Source organism: Physeter macrocephalus, chromosome 11, assembly GCF_002837175.3.
Source record: "Physeter macrocephalus isolate SW-GA chromosome 11, ASM283717v5, whole genome shotgun sequence".
NCBI lineage: Eukaryota > Metazoa > Chordata > Mammalia > Artiodactyla > Physeteridae > Physeter > Physeter macrocephalus.
The window spans coordinates 154,606,448-154,616,389 of NC_041224.1; the positions used below are offsets into that span (position 1 = coordinate 154,606,448).

The following is a 9,942-nucleotide window of genomic DNA, read 5'->3' on the forward strand; positions in this document are numbered from 1 at the left end:
CTTCAAGAAGCATGGCTGGATCAGCTATGTTGAATGCTGCTGAGGGGATGCAGGTGAGACAAGAATTGCCCACTGGTATTGCATCATGGAGCTTGTCAGTGACCTTGACAAGAGCAGGCTCCGTGGAGTGGGTTTGGGAGAGAGAAAGAGGTGATAAAATGGAAGTAGGGGTTATAGGCAATTCTTTCAAAGAGTTATGCCATAAGAGGGGAACAGATAATATGCCAGTAGTTAGAGGAAGATATGGGGTCAAAGAAAGATGTTACAACACATTTGTAGGCTGAAGGGAAGATCTAGTGGAGAGGGGAAAATCATTTATGTTAATCTCTGTTGCCTACTTACTACATCTCAGGAGCTGCATTAGGCATTTCATATGGAATTTTTTTTTTTTTTTTTGGCCACGCCATGTGGCTTACGGGATCTTAGTTCCCACACCAGGCATTAAGCCTGGCCCTCGGTAGTGAAAGCACAGGGTCCTAACCACTGGACCACCAGGGAATTCCCTATATGTATTATTTAATTTAACCTGTACATCAAACCAATGAGGTAGACTATAGTGTTTTCCCCATTTCACAGAAGTTAAAGGCATGGAGAGGATCGGTTGGTTACATGGCCACGGTCACATGGCTAGTAAGTGGGGGAAGCTGGATGTAACCAGGATGTCTGGCTCTGGAGCCCAAGTTCTCACTTTCTTCTTCATCTGAATTCATTTCTTATTGCAGATTGCAACCACTGGCTAAAGTTTATTATCATTTGTTTCCCCCTTCAGAGGAAAACAAAACTATTGACGCTTCAATACTCAGCTGAAGCTGATCTCCTGGGTTTTGTGTCTGACTGCTCCCACCGTGAGCCCCTCTACTTCTGGAGCAAACCTCGATCTATCATAGTCTCTAACACAGCCCACCCAAACCATCACCCACCTGATTGTGTCTGTTTACTTGTCAGTCTCCTGCAGTGGAGCAGGAGATCCTCAAGGACAGGGGCTGTGTCTAATTTGTCTAATTCATCTTTCTATTCTTAGTTGGCAGGACAAGCCCTCAAACAATAAGTATTTGTCAAGGAGTTGAATGGATGGATGATCGAACGAATGTAAAAACTTATTAAGAATATTGGAAGCCATAAGACAGCTGAGTATGGGCATCTAAATGTACAAGCTGGATACATACAAAAGTGCTCTCAGTTCAGAGGAGTGGGGGCTTAAGGGTGAAGATGCTTGTTAAGAAGGCCTCACGTCCATACTAGTCAGTATGTCGAGATGGAGTTCAGGAGTTAGCACAGGAGGTTTCTTCCCTTTTCAAAGAATTCCATGGTCGTACCACCGGAAGCCCAGAGAATCAGGAAACTTGGGTTCCAGTCCACATTCACCCCTTACCATCTGGATGGGATTGCCAGATAAAATATTGCATGAAATATTTGATATTTGCGATACTAAAAAAATATTCATTATTTATATGAAATTTAAATTTAACTGGGCTCCTATATGTATATTTGCTCAATCTGGCAAACTTCCAACTGGTAACCTTGGCCAAGCTGCATAAAACCCCCTTAAGCTTCAGTCTCTGTATCTATAAAATGGAGAAATTTGAGCTTTCCTTAATGGCATGAGAATTAAATAAGGTCTTCAAGTAGAGTACTTAACACAGCAAACGGCACATGGTAAGTGCCCAATAAATGAGATAGTCGGCTTCATAACATTTATTTTAATTTCCTTCTCTTCTAGAGCATTAACGTATAATCCATCAAATTAGACTTACGCAGAGCTTCTCAGGAATGCGTCAGGTAAGTGGTCAGTTAATGTGAGTTTGGGCAGCTGGCTAGGATGGTGAAGTATAGAGAGTTTGAGACTCAGTCCTGGGCCCCAAAGAGGGTTAATGGAGGATCCAAATTCTCATTCAGCCACTAATTTCTCAGTCAGATCTATGAGTTTCCCCACATCAGCACACCAGTAAAAGAAAGATGTGATCCTTCCAGAAACCAGTAGAGGGGGGAGTGTGTGCATTTTGGGATAAAACTGGGATACAGCAGGATCAGTCAAGCAGCACCTGCAGCAGGTTTTCACGTTCCTTTAGAGAACAGCGGAGGGCCCGAGAAAGCCCTGAGGAGGATACTGGCCAAAGGCAGTCAGTGAGACACCCCCCAAACCGCCAAGTAAATCAGCCTATAGAGGACCAGCCCCTAAGGGCAGTTTTAGGAATACAATGTGTAGAAAGAAAAAGAGACTCTGTATGTTGAAAGATACCAAAAAGAGAAAAAATTGCAAATTGTATAACAAAGAATTCCAGAATGCATAAAGGTGTCCCATCAATCGTTAAACCAAAGACAAAACCAAAACCAAACAAACAAAAAAACACACCAAAAAAAGATTAATCTCTCTAGCAACAGGGAAAAAAAAATTGAAACAACATTGCAGGGAGTTTCTGCCTTATTTTCCTAGGTTATTAAAGGAAGTAACCAAATATTCATTGACTACCTATTCTGTGCCAGGCATTGTGCTAAGAATTTCCTAAACATTAACTCAGAACTTAATTTGTCAAAAACCTCTAGAAGCAGAAACACAGTATTCCCATTTTACCTATAGAAAACTGCTGCTCAGAAAGGTTAGTAGCTTGCCTGGAATTCACTCAGCTGGGAAGGGCAGAGCAGGGTTCGGACCCAGGTTTGCACGCTTCCAAGTCCTTCCTCTCCTCGCACTGGTTTTTTTTAGGACTTCGGTTCAAGCACTATCTTGAATATGCTTGAATATGGTGCTTCGGAGAAGGCCCTGGAAGTTGTGAACCCCAAGCTGCCAAATAGGAATGGAAAAGTAAAACCAAGAAACCTCAGAAAATCCAACAGCCTTACAAGCAGGCCGGGGGAAACAGATTGGGAAGTGGGGATTTGGGGAATGGACGAGATGGGAGTTCGGAAGCCCAGTTGCGGGGGCAGGGAACCAGTTGATGGCCTCAATTTTAAGCGAGATGGAGTCTGGCTGGCCTGAAGGTTCACAGCCTTAGAGGCTGGAACCCAAGGAATCTGTTTGTCGTCCACTGCATGCTGAGTTGTAAATTCTCATTTCTAAACCTTCCAGGCTGGAGTCTGCAGCTCCCTCCCCCATCTCGCACCTGCGGGCAGCGGGGGCTCCAATGAATGGACAAGTTCCACGAATTCTTGCCCCTTCCCCCACCTTTTACATAGCCAAGCCCTGGGACAAAAGGCGCCCGGGGCCTGGGGCTCCTTCCCCGGGCTCCTGCCAGCTCCGGGGAGTGTCAGACGGCTGGAGCCGCTCCACACCGCACCATTTACATTTTTTACAGCCTCCCTCCCACCCCCCACTCCCCTCTCCCTTAGGGCCATGGCCAGGGCCACAGGTCCTCCAGGCCCCGGGACTCTCCTTATAGTTCCCTGGAGGTTGAGGGCAGTTGCCTGTGAAGCAGAGAGCCAGGGCAGCAGGAATACAGATGGGGCTCCATGTTGGGTCCACATCCTAGAATCTAGGGCTGAAGGTGCAGGCCCTTTGTTCGGGACAATTTATTCCACCCGCCCAGGAGCAGCAGCCAGAATTTGCTTCCCTGTTCCTTGTAAGCCTGATTCCAGGCCCCACAGAGTGACTTCCCCATAGGATATGGGTCCCTATCTTTCTTGCATAGCTCCCTAATCCACTGATAAATGCAGCTACTATTTATTGAGCACCTACTGCGTGCCAGGGACAGTGCAAAATGCCTGTGCATCTGTTCCTTCATTTAATTCTCACAGCAACCCCAGGTGAAATAAGTGTGGACCCTATTTTCCAGATGAGGAAAGAGGTTCAGACATGAGAGGTGTGTCCCCCCGGGCCTCCATGCAGTCAGCGGCCTATCAGTTGTCAGCAGTAGTGCCAGGATATGAACCCAGGTCTCCTCATACCCGCCCCCCCGACCTTGACTGTGAGTCTGAGGACTGATTGGGCAACTCCTTCCTCAAACTCTCTTGCACAATCCCTCAGTCCCTGCTGTTTACCTGTTTACCAGCTGGCTCTAAAATGGGACAGGCCATCATCCTGATCTTTCCTGATCCTTAGGGCTGGCCCACCTGGGCTCCCCTTGCCCTCCTAGGTAGCCTCCTATAGAAGCCCACATTTTGTTTCAAATAGTACTTCAGTAGGACAGGCCAGGAAAAGGGACAGTTATTCCTCACTTCTGTGAAAAGCCCTGTGGAGACTCGGGCCTGGCTCAGATTTGCTGCTCCCTGACCCTCCTCCATCTCTTGCAGGCCCTGCCCTTGTGGACTGAGGCCATGCTTCAGACAAAATGAGGGCTGGTTGATTCCAACTGGCATGTTCCACATCTTCTGATAGCCCACCAAAGCGCCTCCAACTTCCTAGGATATGGGCCAACACATCAAAAGGCACCCTGCAGGGAGAGGAATGAAAACTCTGGAACCTGGCCACATCCTGCCTTAGAGAGAAAAGCTGAAATACAGCCATGGAGGTGGTCATGGTTTCAGTCAGCCCAGCCAGCCCTTGGCATCCTCAAAGGGCCCAGCAGTCCCATCCCTTAAAGGGCTCAGAAGCCACTTAAGCCACAATAATTCTATGCACTGCACGTACCCAGCAAATGACAACACGAAGTGCTTCCTTCATTCATTTACCAAAACACAGAAATAAATACGTAAGTATCTAAATACTTCTCTACCTATTACCTTCTTTGACTAAGCATTTCCACTTTGTGAATCTTACAGAAATGTTTGTACAATGTGTGCAAATAACGTCTTTTCACATTGTTTGTAACAGGGGAAAAGTGGAAACAACCTAAAAGTCCAATTGCAAAGAATTGATTAAATACATTATTGTACATCCCTACAATCAAATATTCTGCAGCTGCTAAAAGGTGTGAACTAATTTTCTATGTACCAACAAGGAACGTAATCCATGACATACTGTTGGGTGAAAAGACGCAAGTAGCAGAACAATATATAGATGTCATTCCTTTTTGTTAAAAAAAAATGTATTTGTTAAGGTAGAAGGTAGATGGATAATTTTTTTAACCTGAGGATTTAGGACAGCGGTTGTTACCTTAACTGCACATTGGAATACCCAGGAATTAAAAAGATCCAGAGGCCCAGGCCCACTCCAGACCATGTATCAGTATATCACAAGCTCTTGGGGTGGGAGGGAGGGAGATTTTTAACTTCCCCAGGTGATCCCAATGAGCAGCCAACTTGGGGAACACTACCTTAAAAAAACAGAAGGAAGGAAAGGTTGACTCAGAAAGGAAAATCAAGTTGTAACCTCTTTACATGAAATCTAAACAGATATTACCTACTCTTCTCTTTCTGGGAAAAGAAAGGGGCTGGATCGCCTTGAATTATCACTAGCCTTTTGTAAGCACTGAGTTAGTTGAGTTTAGCTCTGAGCAATGCCAAACTTTTTGATGACACCTGAGGGGTTCTAGAAGTTGACCACTTGACTTCAGGAGATGAAGTCTCCAAGGGCAGCAGGAAGGTTAAGAGCCCGCATTGCTGCGCCTTCTGAAGGACGTGGGCCACCACCTCATTAGTAAATGGGAACACAAATGAAGTACTTTGCACAGCGCCTGACACAGTGGCGGTGCTTAACATGTGGTAGCTTATTTATTTTCAGGAATGGAAAGAGCTCAGAGATAATCTTAGTGCCTGCTGAGTTCCAGGCACGTATATATGGTGTCCTGTAATCCAAACAAGCCTGAGGCCAACATTCATATGCCCATTTTACAGATGAGGAACCTGGGGCGTACCAGCGTTGGCATCTTGTCGGAAACCAGAAGTAAAAGCTGATTCTGTCCAACTCTATATTTTGTACTTTGCTTACCACACTCTGTCCCTTCTTAGGGACATTTTGGGCAGGGATTTAACTCTGATTAGGGCTCTCATTTTTAGACTCACTCTTCATTTACCTCCAGAGGAAGGGAATGTGTGGCTGAAGTTACCTGGGATCACTCTGCTTAGAGATGATAGGACACCTTAAAAGACTGTGCCCAAAAGTGGTCTGGAAGGCCTGAAGTTGAAGCCACACCATGAAAGGAAAGGAAAGTTCTATCTCTGAGCCCAAAAGGAAACGTTATGGGCTTTGGGCATTTGTTCTGCACTGCAGATGGATGCAGGCAGACGACCCCTCCAATCTCCCACCCCAAATTTTCCATTCCCTCCTCCCTCAAAGCAACTGCTTGAGCCTGGTTTTCACATCTGTGTTTCCTGGCCTGGCTGGCAAGTTTATCTTCCCACCTCAGAGGATTTGGTTCTGCTCCTGTTCCTTTTCACTTCCCTTGAAAAAGGGAGGTGCTCTCGGGCTTTGTCCCATTGTCTCTTCCTCCTCCTTTTCACACCACTTGAATCAATTACAGCAGTCAAAAACAGGGACTTATTGAGTATCCACCTTAACCAGCACTGTGGGTAGCACATCGGTCCTGGAAAGTCTACCTTAGATCACCAGTACTCCCTCCACCTGGAATCTCTGCTCTATCGTCTCTGTTTCCTGGGAAGTGCAACCCCCATGCCACCTCCTCTAGGAAGCTTTCACGGGTCTCATCTACTCCGTGTCCTTAACGACACTTGCACACCTCTCCTGCATGGCTTTCCATATCCTGTACTTGGTTTATGGCTATTTGTATGTATGTCTTCCCCACTAGACTGAACTTTTCCATGAAGGCAGAAACAATCTTTTCTTTTGTCTTTTTGGCCGAGCTGCTCAGTTTTTGTGATTTTAGTTCCCCGACTAGGGACTGAACCCCGGGCCCTCGGCAGGGTGCGGAGTCCTAACCACTGGACCGCCAGGGAATTCCCACAATCTTTTCTTTATCTTTGTATTCTTCAAGAACCTAACTCAGTGCCTGGCATATTAAGACAAAAAAATTCATACGGTTGCTTGCTTAAACTCTTTCCAAAAAAGGATTTTAAGTGCCTTACTGAAATACTTAAAGAGTAGCAGAAATGCGACTGAAGAAAAGCAAGGGTAAAGAAATCATGGAATGAGAGTGCTTGCTTCGGCAGCACGTATACTAAAATTGGAACGATACTGAGAAGATTAGCATGGCCCCTGCGCAAGGATGACTCGCAAATTTGTGAAGTGTTCCATATTTTAAAGCAACTATACGCCAATAAAAATTTTTAAAAAAAGAAAGAAATCATGGAATGAGAGCCCATAACAGCAAAAATAATATTTGAGTTCTTACTAATGCTGAGCACTGTTCTAATTGATTTACATGCATCACCTCATTTAATCTTTATAATAATCCTGGGAGGTGATTACTGTTATAATTATTTTACTTTTGAGGAAACGGAGGCACAGAGAGGTTAAGTCACTTGCCCAAGTTCACACAGTGGGATGTGAACACAGGCAATGTGGTTTCAGAAGCTGTGCTCATAACCACAGCCCTCAGGATACCAACCACAGACATTCTGTGTGTAGAGCTGGGTTATGAATCTGGCTCTGAGGTTTCTAGCAGTCAAAGCCAAGAAGAAAAGGCATTTAATGACAGGAGTGATTGTATTTATTAGAAACAATAAACCAAATCCTTGGGAGAAATGCAGCTTTTTGTAACCTTGAGTCTGAGAGAACTCATCAAGAAGACACTGCTTTTCAAACTTTATAAGTTAAACTTCCGGGGGTAAAAATTGTTAAACTCCCCAATACAGGTATATTTTTTAATATTTATACATATGAACTGATGAACTAATATATTATGTGCATTGTAAAACACAAAAATAGAAATTGAAAAGAATGAGAGAAACTATAAAAACACATGAAAATTCTGCTGAGGACCATCTTGTACGCTCCCTGGGTAGACACAGGCCCCTCCTGAGTTCCCTGGTACGGTAGGTGATTCTATGGGATGGATCCTGGCAATAGATAACGGTGGCTGACTTCACATCACCATTTCTTGTAACAACCAAAGCATGACACAGAAAACGCATTTCAGTGACAGCAGTTCTAGAGGGACCAAAATAATGTTGTCCAAATGAGTACAGCTCTGATTGGCTGGTTTGATCTAGTAATAGCTATTTTATTTACTACATATATAAAACTAATATTATAATATATAACTTAATTATATATATATTATATATGTATAACTAGTATCAATTGAGCCTTTACTGTAAGACAGTCATTGTACTAGATGCTTTACTCATGCTCCCCATTTAATCCTTATTGCAATCCTTTGAAGTAATTATCAGTATAATCACCATTTTACAGATGAGGAAACTGAGGCTCAGAGAGGTTAATTGGTTCACGGAGTAGAGCTGGGGTTTAGACTCATGTTTATTAGATTCTGAAGCCAACGTTCTTAATCACCTTCTCTACTCCACAGAAAATTTGAATATAGATGGTTTTAAACAGTAGTTTCTCCCTTTTACAAATCTTTTTTATTTACCAAAAGAATGCATTCTTGTGGTAAAAAATGCAAACAAAACTTAAGTGTGCAAAGTAAAAAGGCCACCTTTTCCCACAAACAAGCTCACCAGGGTTTCCCCTGTTAGTCTGCTTTTTCTAAAGTCTTCTAGACTTCTTTCTACTCACTGAACATGTGTATATACATATCAATTTTGCAAAAGTAGGATCATTAACATATATTTTACTTTGAACTCCCTCTTTAACATGGCTATCTTTCCTGGGTGGTTCATGCAGATCTATTCACATATTAGGAGCAGATAACACAATTGACTACTTACCCCTCTCTTCTTAAAGTATTCTCTCTGGGTTTTTCTTTCTGCCTTTTTTTTTTGGAACTTTGCAAATACTGTTTACTTCACTGAAACCTGGAGATGGGGAAAAGGTATGTGAAAGTCTGGGACACCAAGCCTAGGAGTGCATATTGACAAGGGCGACATACAGGGCCAGGGTGCTGAGGGCCAGCAGTGCCGTCCAGCTGCCTGGGGAACAGAGGTGGACGAGCATCTCCATGACAAAGGCCTTGTAGATGCTAAGGAACATCAATAGGAGGACTGCTGGCTGGAAAATGTGGTACAGGTCATAGCATGTGATCATCCACACCTGGGCGGATGTGACAACATAATGGACCAGACATATGTTGGAGTCAATGCTCATCTGGATGTATTTCCAGTCAAACTCAGTGCCCAAGCTCCAACCCAGAGGGGGATGTAACAGGACATAACGAACTTGGCGGTGGCCCAGCCCAGGGTAGCAACCATGATCTTGTATTTCCCCTTGCCGGCATTCTGGGATATGACAAGGTTTAGGCCTATCAGGTCTGCCACAATCACGCTGGCCTTCATGAACTCCCCAATGAAGTCATAGATGCCGCCTTCCCAGCTGGGAAAGAAAGTGGCCAGGAACAGCATCTTGCACAGCTGCCCGAACAGGTAGGTGACCCCGGCCTGGACGCACTTCCAGAAGGTGCTGTACTCGGACAGCTTGCTGCACTTGTAGGTGATGAAGTAGGGGGGAAGTAGGCCAGGGCGAAGCAGTTCCCAAAGTGGAATAGTGTCATGGCGCCGGCTGCCCAGACCGCCGGAGCGTGCCTCTCTGCCTCGGAGGCCTGGCACTCACCTGCCTTCTGCCTCTTTTTTCTTTTCCTCTGGGTGACTCTAAAGTTTAGTCCCTTTTCTTTCTCCCTCCTTTTCCTTCTTCTTCTATTCCCTTGCCTCTAGAGCTTATCCATCTGTATGCTAACAACTCCCAGACTTACTTCACTTTTTACCTGGAACACTGCAATTTTCTCTATTTTCAATTTGCTTTGTTGTTAGTTTTAAGCCTATTGGAGGATGTATATTTGCATTTGCTTATACTTACAAAAGGAAAGTCTGGAAGGAAACTAATGAAAGGGGTTACCTGTTTGTGGTGGTGGGGAGTGGAGGGAATTGAGAATAAACTAACCAAGATCAAAGGCACCAGGCTTAAGATTACGAACAGAGTAATTGGGAGAACTTGGGTTTGGCCTGTGGTCTTGTCTCTCCTTTACGGATGAAATAGAGGTGACAGAAGAAATGTAA

General features: G+C 44.5%; 1 non-coding gene and 1 pseudogene across 1 annotated transcript; one reads left to right on the forward strand and one right to left on the reverse strand.

Annotated features, from left to right (window-relative positions):
- The first annotated feature begins 6,965 nt into the window (after window positions 1-6,965).
- On the forward strand, window positions 6,966-7,072 carry LOC112063518 (U6 spliceosomal RNA). The gene has a single exon (XR_002891027.1). It is a non-coding gene; the product is annotated as a U6 spliceosomal RNA (small nuclear RNA).
- A 1,719-nt stretch (window positions 7,073-8,791) lies between these two features.
- Window positions 8,792-9,440, reverse strand: LOC102973391 (BOS complex subunit TMEM147-like; annotated as a pseudogene).
- Between the last annotated feature and the right edge of the window lie 502 nt (window positions 9,441-9,942).